Source organism: Fundulus heteroclitus, chromosome 20 (genome assembly GCF_011125445.2).
Source record: "Fundulus heteroclitus isolate FHET01 chromosome 20, MU-UCD_Fhet_4.1, whole genome shotgun sequence".
Lineage (NCBI taxonomy): Eukaryota > Metazoa > Chordata > Actinopteri > Cyprinodontiformes > Fundulidae > Fundulus > Fundulus heteroclitus.
This window is the reverse complement of record NC_046380.1, coordinates 3,336,162-3,351,008: the sequence shown is the minus strand read 5'-3', so window position 1 is coordinate 3,351,008 and position 14,847 is coordinate 3,336,162. Positions and strand designations below refer to the sequence as shown.

At 39.9% G+C, this 14,847-nt stretch overlaps 2 protein-coding genes across 5 annotated transcripts in view; one reads left to right on the top strand and one right to left on the bottom strand.

The window, feature by feature from the left end:
* LOC118567219 (nuclear factor 7, brain-like) overlaps positions 1 to 14,847 on the top strand; it is a gene marked incomplete in the record, with an annotated part of 854,268 nt that overhangs the window by 98,024 nt on the left and 741,397 nt on the right.
* raly (RALY heterogeneous nuclear ribonucleoprotein) overlaps positions 10,275 to 14,847 on the bottom strand; it is a 93,793-nt gene continuing 89,220 nt past the window's right edge. For all 4 annotated transcript variants that reach the window (XM_012879889.3, XM_021307235.2, XM_036151804.1 and 1 more), the window contains exon 9: positions 10,275 to 11,719. The gene's annotated coding sequence lies outside the window, so the exon portion shown is untranslated. The remainder of the gene's footprint in view (positions 11,720 to 14,847) is intronic.

Genomic DNA, 14,847 nt, shown 5'->3' with positions numbered 1-14,847 from the left:
AAAAGGTTTGCTTTTGCTACATTGCTCTCCATTTTAATATGTAATTTTTTTTAATCAAATTTTAGATGAGATTCCAGAACAAAACCAAAATGTTTCACTTTTGAAACCTGCTCAATTTGTTGACCAATAAATATATTAATCAGAACTACTGATCACAGACAGACCCATGAAGAAAAGCAAACTGTTTTTAAAATACGATATTACATGTAAGATATGACTTGACTTTTCAAACTATTATGCGATGGTATCTAGATAACATGACAGCTGTGCAGAGACTGCCATATTATGCTTTCATATATCCAACAGCATCATCAGCATACATTAGAAAACCTGAACCAAGACCAGCTTCTGGTAAATCGTTTATGAACAAACTGAACCACAGGGGACCAAGAACTGTGACCTGACCCAAGGGAGGACGGTTTCTCACCACCAGTGATGACACACTGTTTGCAATTTACAAGCTGTGACTGGAATCACTTTAAGGCTGGAACAGAAAATGTTTCATGTGTCAAAGACCTTTTTCAGGTCTATAAATGCTGCTGCCACCACCTTCCCCTGATCCACGGAGGATTTGACCTTTTTAACAAAGAAACAAGCGGTACTTTCTGTGTTTTTGTAGCATAATCAGGACAAAAAACAAACTGTAGAGCAGAGGCGCCCAGCCAGTCGATCGCTGAAGAGAAAAAACAAAAACAAAAATGACGTTTTCCTAATGGCCACAATCAAACTGAGGGCGGAGCGGTTATGACGAACTTCAGTCAATCAGTTATTAGCACCACAAAATGGCAGTAGGGGATAAAAACAATAATTTGTTTTATTTCAAAACTATAATTTTTAACCAGAATAAGAGGAGGACTACATTCTTGTATTTTCCTAACTCAAAGACAATTTGTCTTATATGTAGTAAGTGTGGGGTTGCCTTAAAGGGCAACATGGAGAGACATTTTAAGATGATCCACAAACACTATGAGGCTAAAGCTAAAAGTGCTCTATGAGCTGAAAAACCAGCTAGCTGTGCAGCAGTCACTTTTCACTCAACCCAACACCAAGGGTAAGGCCTCAACTATTGCGTAATACCGGGTCAGCAATGTTCTTGCCAAGTATAATAAGGCTTTCAAAGATGGTGAGGTTGTAAAATAGGCGTTAATGGGGGCAGCAGATGCACTGTTCAGTGATTTTAAGAATAAAAGTGAGATTATAGCTGCTATAAAAGATGTGCAGTTATCCAGGAATACTGTTACTCAACAATGCGACGGGATGGCAGTGGATGTTATGGAGCAGCTAAAGAAGGACACTGAAGTATGTGAGTGATTCTCCCTCCTGTTTGATGAGTCGACCGATGTGATGGACGCAGCCCAGCTGTGTGTGTTTATCAGGATGGTGTTTTTGGACAGAAGCTAACTTACAATTTTACCATTGAAAGGACACACAAAGGGTGACGATGATTTTAAAGTATTTATGGAGTTTGTGGATAACAGGAAGCTAATTTTTGTTACAACCGATGGTGCGCCAGCGATGAAGGCCACACCAGTGGATTCATTGCACTCTGCAGGTGAAGGGAATCTTTCCCAGATATCCTGAACTATTGTTGTATAATTAAATTTAAGAAAATGAAAGTTAAATACCTGATTGCCTGTACTTACTTGTCAGATTAGCTGCTCTGGATTTAAAGATAGGCAGGACCCTCAAGGAGAGGTGGCACTGGGAATAAATATATATATATTTTTTTTCAGAAAAATTTTATTTAAGTAAATTAGATCGTTTGAAATTTATTCCTCCTATCTTAGCTTCCCTTCATTGGCTTCCTGTTAAATCAAGAATAGAATTAAAAATTCTCCTTCTCACGTATAAAGCCCTTAATAATCAAGCTCCATCATATATCAGAGCTCTGATTACCCCGTATGTTCCTAACAGAGCACTTCGCTCTCAGACTGCAGGTCTGCTGGTGGTTCCTAGAGTCTCTAAAAGTAGAATGGGAGGCAGATCCTTTAGCTATCAGGCTCCTCTCCTGTGGAACCAACTCCCAGTTTTGGTCCGTGAGGCAGACACCCCGTCTACTTTTAAGACTAAGGGTCTATTTCTCTCACTCTGCTGAGTTCTCCTACTGTTCTCCAATTTGCATTGCTTGTTGTTATTTCAACTTTTCGTTCTCTGTAATTTTTTTCTTAATAGAAGGTACACCTGGTCTGGTGTTCTGTTAGCTGTCATCCAGGGGAGGCAGATCATCTGCTATTACCATATAACATAGAAAGTACTCCTGGGTCAATGTGAGCTTCTGTGCTTTCTGTGTCTCTGCTCTGTCTTCTCTAACATAGAAAGTACTCCTGGGTCAATGTGAGCTTCTGAGCTTTCTGTGTCTCTGCTCTGTCTTCTCTAACATAGAAAGTACTCCTGGGTCAATGTGAGCTTCTGAGCTTTCTGTGTCTCTGCTCTGTCTTCTCTAACATAGAAAGTACTCCTGGGTCAATGTGAGCTTCTGAGCTTTCTGTGTCTCTGCTCTGTCTTCTCTAACATAGAAAGTACTCCTGGGTCAATGTGAGCTTCTGAGCTTTCTGTGTCTCTGCTCTGTCTTCTCTAACATAGAAAGTACTCCTGGGTCAATGTGAGCTTCTGTGCTTTCTGTGTCTCTGCTCTGTCTTCTCTAAGCCCCAGTGGGTGGAGGCAGATGAGCGTTCACACTGAGCCTGGTTCTGGTTCTGCTGGAGGTTCTCCTCCCTGTTAAAGGGGAGTTTTCCTCTCCACTGTCGCTTCATGCATGCTCAGTGTGAGGGATTGCTGCAAAGCCATCAACAATGCAGACGACTGTCCACTGTGGCTCTACGCTCTTTCAGGAGGAGTGAATGCTGCTTGGAGAGACTTGATGCAACCTGCTGGGTTTCCTTAGAGAGGAAACTTTCTCACCAACCTGGAGGATTGGTCAGAAATGTGACCATAATGTGATAAAGTGCATTCTTGGTGATAAATCATATCTTAAGTGAGGATTTTTTTTTGGTTTCAGCCATTTGTTTCTCCAGCAGCTTTCTTCTTGTGGTTTAGAGGAGAGATGGGAGTGAACCACTGACATCTGTCCTGTTGACAGATTCAGAGCTGCTAGAACAGGGGTGTCCAACTCCAGTCCTCAAGAACCGGTGTCCTGAAACTTTTAGAGGTTTCCCTGGCCCCACATACCTGAACCAAATAGCACAATTAGCTCCTCAGTATGCAGTCAGGTTCTTCAGAGTCCTGCTAATTAACTGATTATTTGACTCAGGCGTGTCAGACCAGGGACACATCTAAAGGTTGCAGGACACTGGCCCTCGAGGACTGGAGTTGGACACCCCTGTTCTAGTAGAACAAAGCTCTATGAGATGAGATGCATGAGAGCCTCTCTGACCGGTTCTGCTGGTTGTTCTCTAAAGAACCTCTGGGAACATCTGCATTTAGACTGATACTAGATTTAATAATTGGACGACTTCTGAAGGCAACTGTTTCTGGGTGATTTATAAATTGCATCATTTTCCTTCCACTTCATCTACCTGTTGGTCTGTCACAAAATCCCTGTTGAATTTTGTGTTTGCAACACGAAAACATGAAAAAAAGTTTATGGGGTGCTTAAGCGTTTTAATGCTTGCATCTAAAAACCTTGTTTAATATTAAAAGAGGTTCTATCAAGTTCTTAATAATAAAAAAAAATATTATCATGGTTGTCCTGTCATTGCACGTCATTATTTATGTCTCTAGTTACTGGTCATGTGTCTACCAGAAGTTAGTTGATGATTAAATGGCACTAAAAACATTTGTACAATGTTTTTTTTCTATATAATACAACATATTACCGATATCTGGACCAGGTATCCATGCATCCATGTTTATACCTGCCTGTCTGTGCAAGGTTGTGGGGGGAACTGTGAAAAAAAGGTTTTGGATGAAATCCTTGTAACAATGCCAAAATAAAGCAAATCTCAAATGTAAATGTCTCCTAGTTTTTACTCTACTTCAGCTATCCACAATGTCCGTGTTACACGACAGCAGGAATGTATCTGTAGATGTCTGAATATTTTGGTGAAAATAAATTACCTTCTGGGTTGTTTGAATATTATTTTTGAGTTGGAATATGAACGTCTTATTTATATTTTACATATGGGGTCCTGGGGTAGATTCCTCTGTTTCTTTGCTCTTTAAGAAATCTGGAAGCAGCGGTGCTACTGAAAACGTGAAGAAATCTGTTGCTGCAAGAAAAATAGTCACAATGGCACAATTAATATTCAATTTCTACCACCACAGAACCCAGAAGTCATCACGAACATGGATGAAAAAACGAGTTTTCACTGGACTTGGTAAGATAAAAAAGAAAACTGAGCAGCTCTTGAATTTCTCCGTCCAAAAACAAACCGGCCTGCTCTCCAGCGTGCAGAACAGCATGTTCTTGTATGTTTATTCGCTTTACAGAAACAAAGTTCTGTGAAATAAAAATTTACCCACAAGGGTGCAGTTCCTCGGCTCAACTGGACAAATAATTTTTTTTACAATCTAAGTTTATTTTACAATGCAGGAACAGCATATTCTCACTGGATTTGTTTTGGCGCATTGCCTCTCATCAACCCTCAGTACCTGCTTGCCCAGATGAGACGGTTTCAGAAATATTATACCATGCAATATGGTGCAACCGATCCAGACCGATGCAAAATTTCATATATTGTGAAACAAACAAAGAGATCAAGGACTCACACTTCCTCCAAATCAACCCAGCAGAGTTCAGGACCAAGCCTCAGCACCAGTTTGTTGGTGATACAACCAATTCTCTGTTGAACTGACCCGAGGACACAGAATTCTGCTGCCAGCGAACGTCCTGTGTGGATTGTGCTGAAAGGAGGATGTATGCCTTGCAAGCACAGGCTGAGTGATGGGCAGTGTAACAAAAATCCAGCAATGAGAAGCTTAAATACCGAGGTAGGGGAGGAGGATGAAAGGAACCAGGTGGCAGAAGGAAAGCAGGAAAGCTGAGGTAGGGAGGCTAAGGCCCCTACCTCAGCTTCTGTCCAACTCTTGGTCTCCAATATCACTGTTGCACTTTATCCGGAAATCAATTGGAATTTATCCTGTAAATTACTGCAATTTATTACTGCATTTTAATCCTGTACTGTAAATTCACTGCAACGTACCCTGTAGAGTTACTGCAATTTTTCTGAGCTGTATGAAAACAAAATTTCGTTCTGTATGCACTGTGTGCATACAAAATGACAATAAAGAAAGTCTAAGTCTAAGTCCACACAAAAAGGAACAGCGTACTTTTTATTTAACGATTAAGAGAAAATGTGCGTTCACATGAGAGGTTGCAGCACCACTAGAGTAGAAGTAGGTTGCTGGGCCCAATGGTGGCGCTGATATTCCCACAGAAACATGAAAAAAACACTGGACATGCACACACAGCTCCTGTGAAGTAAACACAGCCAGTGGTGTCTCTGGCATGATAAGTCAGCTGGGGCACAAAAACACCTAATTAGCAGCAAATAATTTTTTTGTGATGCATACAACCTGACTTTGATCAATTTTAAATGACACAGATAAATTAGTAAAACCAACACACTAGAAATTCCATTTTATATAAGCTAAATGTAATTTAATTTTTATACATAAAATTACAGTCAAATTCCCACTAATATTGTTAATTTATTGAACAGAAAAGATTAACATCAATCCTTCGATGAGCCACCAGGGACAACCAACACTAGATGGTAAACTTAACGTGTGCAATCCAGTACTTTGATTGGACGATCTGAGCTTGGGGCCGTAGGATTTGTGCCTCACTATGTCTACTGAGAGCGTACTGGGCATGCTCACTGTGATTTCAGATGTTTTTTAAACAAACGTTTTTAAACAAACTTTTGGATAACAAATATCGTTTGTTATTGGATAACTTTTCCCCTAAAATCATATTTTGGTATGTATTATAAAAGGTAGCCATCTCTTTTTTTCATTTCTTTTTTTTAATTGTTTATTTTCTAGTCCAATGTAAATTGGTTTCGGAGGGTGGGCATTATAAACTTATTGCTTTTGGCAATACACTTATTACACACTTATTTATGTTACAAGGACATATATTGTCATTTATTGTATACTTGTGTGTCTGAAATAAAGCATTTCAACTGATGGAGCCATGAAATCATCTCTCTCTGCCTGAACGTTCAGGAGGAGAATGTTTGGAGTGGCCTAGTCAAAGTCTGGATCATACATGTGATTGACTTCGGCTGGAAAAGCCTCGAATTTGTCTGAATTTTACCAATTCAGCAAAGAAGAGAGGGCCAAACTTCCTCCACAGGGCTATAAAAGACTCATGTCCAGTTGTCACAAACACCGGGAGGTTATTAGGTTTAGGTCAGGGCTCAGCAACCTTTACAACCCTAGCAGCCATTTTTGCCCTTGGTTCAGCTAAACAAATTTTGTTTAGAGCCACAAAACTTACACATCTGTTTGAAACAAGAGCTTGTTTTTATGGTATACTATAGAATATTTGTTTAATTTTTTTATTAAAGATCAACAGTTTTTTATTATTTAACCAACAGTATTTTCATGTTTAGGTTTATTGCATTTTCTTCAATTGCACATTTGATTTGTATAGCAAAGGCATCAAAATGATGAAATGGCAAGTTGTTTGCAACCTGTTGACAAGAAAAAACTTCATTTAGCTATAGTAAAATATTCTATATACCATTAGTTTGTTTCTTTCTGGAAATGTTATGCATATATTGCAGAACTAAATGCATCCTAAAGCTAGCAATTTTAAATGACCTTTAAATTTAGAAACATTGACTAATTTTTTCCCCCCTGTATTTTTGGTCTAAGTTTTTAAGAGCCAAAGCTGAAGATGTAAAGAGCCACAGGTTGCAGACCCCTGGTTTAGGGGCTAATTACTTTTTCACACTGCGCCAGGTTACTTTGGATCGATAAACCAAATCATCATTTGGAAACTGCTTCTGCTCTTTGCAAAGGTCGTTTCACCCAGAATAAAATGAAAAACTATTTAATCCCAAATGCTTGATTTGAGTTCTTAAGGTTTTGGACGTGGAAATTGCTCCTGCCGTTGCTACCATGACCCAGCAGAGGAAGCTCTACAGTAAATAGAGTGATATTAAAAGAGTTGACAGTGACAACATATTCTCAAATAGACGCAGCAGAGGGACCAAGAAGGCAGTAAAAACATACTAAACATGATTACAGCGCTGATCTTGACTCATCCATGGGTTGGTTGGTTTTTTAAAAGCTGTTTTAAACTGTTAGTTTAGTCTTTCCTCCTCCATGACTCTTCCTGGCTGTTGCTACGTATTTCAGTAACAGCACTGAACATCTGCCGGCCCAAGGCAGTAATGTGAACAGCCTGATTTCTAGGAAGGCTGCCTCGTGGGAGAGCGCGTCAGGCCGGAGGTCTAATCCTGAGGTAGTTTAAAAAAACAAAACCAGGATAATCCTTGTCAAGAGTGAGAGATGGTCGCTGTGAGGCAGAAACAATTCCTTTGTTACAATTAGAAGCAACTCCTGACCTTTTCCGAGCTATTAAGAAAAGGAGAAGGCTCCACATTTCAGCAGGGATTCTGATAAACTGCGGCAGAAGGAACAAGACGATACATTCAACTGATACTCGAGTAAATGTTATGACAGCATTAAGCCGTTTACGACCCAAGCTGGTTTTTAACCTCTGACGGCTGCCAGCAGTGGGAGCAGCTGTTGGGATCGGAGCCGGCAGGAGCAGGAGGGGAACCAGAGCAGCACCAAGCTGGAATCTCAGATCTGCTGGAGTTTCAATAAAGTTTCTAAAGAGCAGAACAGTTTACACTTTAGCAGTTAGACCAGTTATTCTGGGTAATTTACGGTAGCAGCAGACCTGCAGCATGTAGCATCTTATTAATGCAGCTGCATGTTCGACTGGGAAATGATTCAAATTAGAGTTAGATTCCAAACGTCCCAGTTTTAAATCAGCTTTGACTTCTGACCATGAATTGCTAATGATAATTTGTTGAAGTCACCTGTCTTTAAGACCTCTCTCACTCTGCTGAGTTCTTCTACTGTTCTCCAATCGGCATTGCTTGTTGTCATTTCAACTTTTAACTTTTTGTTTTTCTGTCATTTTTATCTTGATAGAAGGTACACCTGGTCTGGTGTTCTGTTAGCTGTGACATCATCAGGGGAGGCAGATCATCCTCTATTACCATCTACCATAGAAAGTACTCCTGGGTCAATGTGAGCTTCTGTGCTTTCTGTGTCTCTGCTCTGTCTTCTCTAATATAGAAAGTACTCCTGGGTCAATGTGAGCTTCTGAGCTTTCTGTGTCTCTGCTCTGTCTTCTCTAACATAGAAAGTACTCCTGGATCAATGTGAGCTTCTGAGCTTTCTGTGTCTCTGCTCTGTCTTCTCTAACATAGAAAGTACTCCTGGGTCAATGTGAGCTTCTGTGTCTCTGCTCTGTCTTCTCTACCATAGAAAGTACTCCTGGGTCAATTTGAGCTTCTGTGCTTTCTGTGTCTCTGCTCTGTCTTCTCTAACATAGAAAGTACTCCTGGGTCAATGTGAGCTTCTGTGCTTTCTGTGTCTCTGCTCTGTCTTCTCTAACATAGAAAGTACTCCTGGGTCAATGTGAGCTTCTGTGCTTTCTGTGTCTCTGCTCTGTCTTCTCTAAGCCCCAGTGGGTGGAGGCAGATGAGCGTTCACACTGAGCCTGGTTCTGGTTCTGCCGGAGGTTCTCCTCCCTGTTAAAGGGGAGTTTTCCTCTCCACTGTCGCTTCATGCATGCTCAGTATGAGGGATTGCTGCAAAGCCATCAACAATGCAGACGACTGTCCACTGTGGCTCTACGCTCTTTCAGGAGGAGTGAATGCTGCTTGGAGAGACTTGATGCAACCTGCTGGGTTTCCTTAGAGAGGAAACTTTCTCACCAACCTGGAGGATCTGATGGAAGCTGACTTTAGAAAGAGCCTTGAGATGATGTGTGTTGTTAATTGGCGCTAAATTAATTAAATTGAATTGACTTAAAGTTGTGATTAAAGTACAACACCTTGGAACACAATCAAACTTCTTTGCATTTTGTCTCTTACAACAACAAACGTTTGTATATTTTATGAGGGTTTTATATTACAGACACTCACCAAGAGCAGCACCACCGTCAATAAAAAAGAATAAAAGACTTTTGTTTTACAAAATTTTTCACAAATAAACATCTGAAAAGCTTTTGTGTTAAGCCCCTCTGAGGTGAAACTTTGCAGAAACAATATTTCCTGCAGTTACAGCTACACTTATTTTCTAAAGGATTTAGACATGGACTTTGACTAGGCCATTCTAACACAAGAAAATGTTCTTGATCTAAACCATCTATTGCATGTTTAGGGTACTTTTCCGGCTGGATGTGGATCCTCCTCCCCGGTTTTAGGACTTCTGCAGCCTCTAACAGGTTTTCTTCCATGATTGTTCTGGATTTAGTTCAATTTCTCCATCAACTCTGACCTGCTTCCCTTTCCCTGCTGAGGACGGCATCCCCACAGCACGATGCCACCACTATGTTGTGAAAGTGCATCCAGGGCGCTGTGGTGTTAGGTTTCCACCGCATATATATATATATATATATATATATATATATATATATATATATATATATATATATATATATATATACATATATATAAAAACAGCTCATCTCCCCTGTACTCAGGCCATGACCGCTCCTATATGTCACGTTCCAAAGCCTGTAATGACCAAAGCTTTTCTTTACTCTGAGTTCTTCTATGGTCCAAGCAGCTCATCCATACTAGTTATCCACCATCGCTAAAGCCCCTAAAAATCAGTCACACATGTTTATCAAATGCCTGGAGGTGTAATCATGTGTTTGGGAAATCCTGGCACCAATCATCAGTCAGGGGCAGCTGGTTCTGAAAGCAGCCGTCATCAGGACATAGTTTATTCATTTCACACCAACACCTGACAAAAATTGTCGGATTCTGGAACAATTACATGAGTTGGTTTTAGTTTTAGATGAAAAATATGATTGTTTTTTGTTTACACTCTATTTATTTGTGTCCATCGTGACAAAACTACTAAAAGGAAGAAGACTGAAGCTCCACAGTTAAGATATGAAATCAGATCAGAAGTTCAAGAAAACTAAAAAATAAGTTTTAAATGTGACGAAATATATGAATATGTTGTAGAGCTTACTAAGAAAATAGAAAAAGCATTTATGAGAACAGAAGAGCAAAACCAGAAAAGCCTAAACTAACAAGCAGATGTTGGTAATAAAGGGGAACAAAAAGACGAAGAGCATGAAAAAGTTTAATGTTAGAAAGTGTGGAAAGTTTCTCCTCCACATAAAGCAGCTGCAGCAATACACTGAAATATCCCAAAGACTCACTTATTCCTGGTTAATGATGCAATCTGTGTAATCTGTAGTTCAAAAGCATGTTTTGTTTTACTCACAAGGCCAGCCTCAGCCCTCCAGGAAAGCCTGCTGAAATAAAAGCCTTTGCTGAACAACATGTAAACGGTGAAAAGCTCCGCCGCAGCCCAGAGGTCGGGGGACTTCCTGTGTGTGGAGCCTCAGAAAAACCAAACTGTTGCATCCCCATCGACATCCAACCAACATTAAAATGTTTTTCTCTTTACTCTAAATCTATGAACGCAGCTCCGTGCCGCTCTCTCTGCCGAAATGAACACCCAGCATGTTAATTACGTAATAAACTTGCTTCCAAGCGGTGCTGTTGATTGGTTCGGAGATTTCTGACATTCCTGGATTTTAAATGAGAGTTTATATTGTCGTCTATGATCTTCTTGCATTTCACATTAAAAATGGAGAGACAGCTTTTACATCTGATGGGCTGAATCATTTTGTGCACGATAAGGTTGAAGGTTGCCGATCTGCAGCCTTCACAACTTTTATTAAAACATTTTGCAGGCATCCGTTTTAAAAGAAGACATTTTTTACACACAACAAACTGTAAACAGTTGTACAAATATCATGAAAGCACGAGTATGATTACGTATTTACTCTGAAATGACTCTTGCAACCGGGGCTCACCTTGTTGTTTTTGGTGAATAAAAAATGTTCGCCTGCACACCAAACGTTCAACCAATCGATTAACTTTAATCTTAAACTGGCTTCTTGTCTGGCAGCGCGTCATGAACTGAAATAAAATCTGGCTACAGCCTCTTTATCAAATGTTTTACTTCAGGGTTATGCTTTATGGAGACAAAACCTAAACAGAAATACAATCAGCTTCAGCTCAGCTCTGTGGAGGACAGATTTTACAAACTAAAATTCCTCCCAATCGTGTAGAAATCCTAATTAAATCAGACGGTGATGACTGGGTTGAGGACGGAGGCCTCAGTGATCTTCGGCTCCTCCAGACGTGGCTGCAGCAGCACGGAGAGATGTCTCATGGAGTGTGCATAAAACCAGTTCACCACAGGTTTTGACAGCATCCTGCTGTTTTTAGCCTCTCCCCACGGTTTGAGTCCCCGCTGATGTCTTCTTAAATGTGAGCGCATGTGTTTCAAACTCAACTGTTCGTGATGCGTCCTGGCAGTTCCCGCTGTTTTAATGTCTTCCTGGTGCTTGGACAAAGTGTCGAGTCTGTCTCTTTTCAGTGTATCTTCATCTGTGTTTGCACGTGTTTTGCTGAGAGTCCCTGCTGTTTGATGGCCGTTCTGTTTTTATATCCACTCGTTTGTTCGTAGCTCTCCGTCTTTCTCCCACCGGCAGCTCCTGAAACAGAAAACCAATAAAAGCACCAAAAAAAATGGAAAGATGTTGGCAGTAACTTACAGCTGAAACAAGATCTGGTTTAAAAAGGACATATAAGTGGTGTTTGACATTAAAGGAACAATAAGTAATAATGACACCTAGTGGTTACAATCGGAACAACACATAAACGATGCCTTTCACAGGACACAGGACAGGTATATAACATTATAATCTGTTCTATTTCTGGTCTGATTCTCTTTATGGCTTCCATGTTTGCAGGCGGCTGCTCTTTTGCCAAGATAAAATACCAAATGCTCTGTGTTGGGAACCCTGGGAACTCTCATCTGATTGGCTCAGGAACCAGGAAGTAAACACGGGCTACACTCTGAACCGAAGTAGTTCTGGACCGTCCCTCTGGGTTTGAAATGAGAAAAACGTGACTAAGACATTGTTGATGGAGAGGACCGATTATTTATAGGGAATGTTTCTTCCATCCTGGGTGACAAGTGAGAATGATTTAGGTTGATTTTACAGTAAATATCTTACATAATGCTGCTTTAAATCCGAATATTTTTTCCTGTTTAAAGACTAGATTACTAGTATCACCTTAGTTAGCAGCATGCCAAAAAAAGATGTCAATGTCAAACTCAAGTTTATTTATATAGCACTTTAAAAACAGGTGTAAAACTGCACCAAACAAGAACAACAGTAAAACAAATTGATAAAAACACAATATCAAAACACTATAAAAAAATAAATGCCAAAGAATAAAAATGAGTTTTGGGAAGTGATTTAAAATGATCCAGGCTGTGGGCAGATCTAATTTAGAACGGTAGATTGTTCCATAGAATAGGAGCAACAACAGAAAAAGCCAGATCTCCTTTCCTCTTAAGTCGGGTCCGAGGAACTGTCAGTAGCAGCTGATTATTTGATCGTAGGTTTCTGGACACAGACTGAAATTTTAAAAGGTCCCGAAGATAAGGGGGAGCTAACCCATTTATAAGTTTATAAGTTAATGAGAGAATCTTAAAATCTATTCGATAAAAGACGGGCAGCCAGTGTAAAGAGGCCAACATAGGCCTTATATGGTCATGCTTCCTGGTTCCTGTAAGAAGCCGTGCTGCTGCGCTCTGAATCGTTTGAAGTCGCTGCATCTGTGATTTATCCGTTCCTCTATAATATATTCATTATATAGACTCTATATAATGAGTCACAGTAATCCAAGCGAGATGTAATGAAGGCATGGATAAGTCCTTCAAAGTCCTTAAAACAAAAATAAGATTTAACTTTTGCTAAAATCCACAGGTCAGAAAAACTTGATTTAACGACAGAACTAACTTGTTTATCGAGCTTTAAAGTGCAATCAAAAGTAAAACCAAGATTCCTAGCAGAGGTCTGACAAAACCGAGCTAAAAAAACAAGAATCACATCTGGATTAGTAGTGTGAAGAAAAAAGGGCAGAACAAGATAATTTGGGAAATTTTAAAAACTGTCTTCAAATTCAGAAATGTACTCTGATTTAATCAACGTTTAGGAAAAATGTTTTGTGTTTCCCTGCACATGGTTTGCTGTGATGTCGGTGAGCCCGGCTCAGGTTCTGTGGGCCGCCAGGCGTTTAGGTGCTGCACCGTCGTTTTTGTTTCTAGCAATGATGGATTAGGAGAGAAAAGAAAAAAATGTTGATGTCGAGGATTCAGGAGAGCCTGAGAAAGCAGAGCTGAAACTATTTAAGAAATTCAAAGAATGCGACGCAGATTTACTATCCTTCCATCAGACATGACGCACATCAGGCGTGTAAATCAACAAATATTACAGTCCTTCTGTTAAACTGGCCAGCTTTCTCCCACTTGTGATTTGTTGGCCAGGCTTTAGCTTGGCTTGTTGGTTGGGGACATTAAATGTAAGATGGTTTTGGAAGTTGGAGCCTCCAGAATGATTCAGTGGTCTGAGACAAGTCCAGAAACCATAGAATCCCAAACCAAACCTAAATTGAGTTGTTTTTCTTCTGTCACATTCAGTTACATGAGAAATAACAAAAAAAACATGATCTCTGTATTCAATAGAAGTAGTTTATGTGACTCTAGTTGTCCTTCTAACACATTAAAAAAAGAATGATGGTATTTTTTTGTGACATTCCACTGTTCTTGCATCTTGTTCCCTTTATGCGTCCAACTGATTCCTGGAAAGATGCTTCAGACCCACAGTGTGAGTCCTTTCAGCTGCTCCCCTGTTCAGGGCTCACACAGTGAGTCAGTACAACTTGGCAGCGTGTTTACGCCGGGTGCCCTTCCTTATGCAACCAGGATTCAAACGCAGATTAAAGGAGATTCATAGCGCTACACCACCGCAGAGGGACGTGGTGATACATAGTGAAGACGTCAAAACTAGATAGAATTATATATCGAACACAAGATTGTAAAATAACTCAAAACATCTTGTATATTTCAGCTTTTTCTAAACACATTCCCTTTGTTTTGATTGCTGCTTTGGTCATAAAAATTAACCATTTAATGAGAAGATGAATCCAAACTGTCGACTGGCACTGTATGTCTAATAACTATGTGTGTAGAGGAAGACAAATGTCAAGGTTCAGCAGGTACCCACTGAGCTATATTATACACGGGAGTGCTAATCGCCCGCTTTTAGAACGAGTCGCTTTGAAGCCACCGGCCGCCATATTGGTACTCCCTATTTCCCCCCAGTAACTAGGGAATATGTGCGCTACAGCATCGAATAACAAGGATTTTCTCATGTTCAGGGGGGGCTTAAAACTTTTAAAATGTCAAATGACATATACTTTTATGTTATGTTATGTTAGTACTGAGAAAGTCATGTGCTGAAATATTTAGCATTTTATTTATTTCAATATATATATATATATATATATATATATATATATATATATATATATATATATATATATACAGTACAGTATATCAGTGTTGTAGTCAAGTCGCTATGCCTCGAGTCCGAGTCCGGGTTCGAGTCTCCAGTGTTTAAGTCCGAGTCATTAAAAAAAAAAATCAGAGTCGAGTCCGAGTCGAGTCACTATTGATCAAGTCGAGTCCAAGTTCCGCACTAAAGTAAGCATAGCCTATATGTTTTTAAACTAAAAAAAAAATCCACACTCCACCACATTGCACTAATAA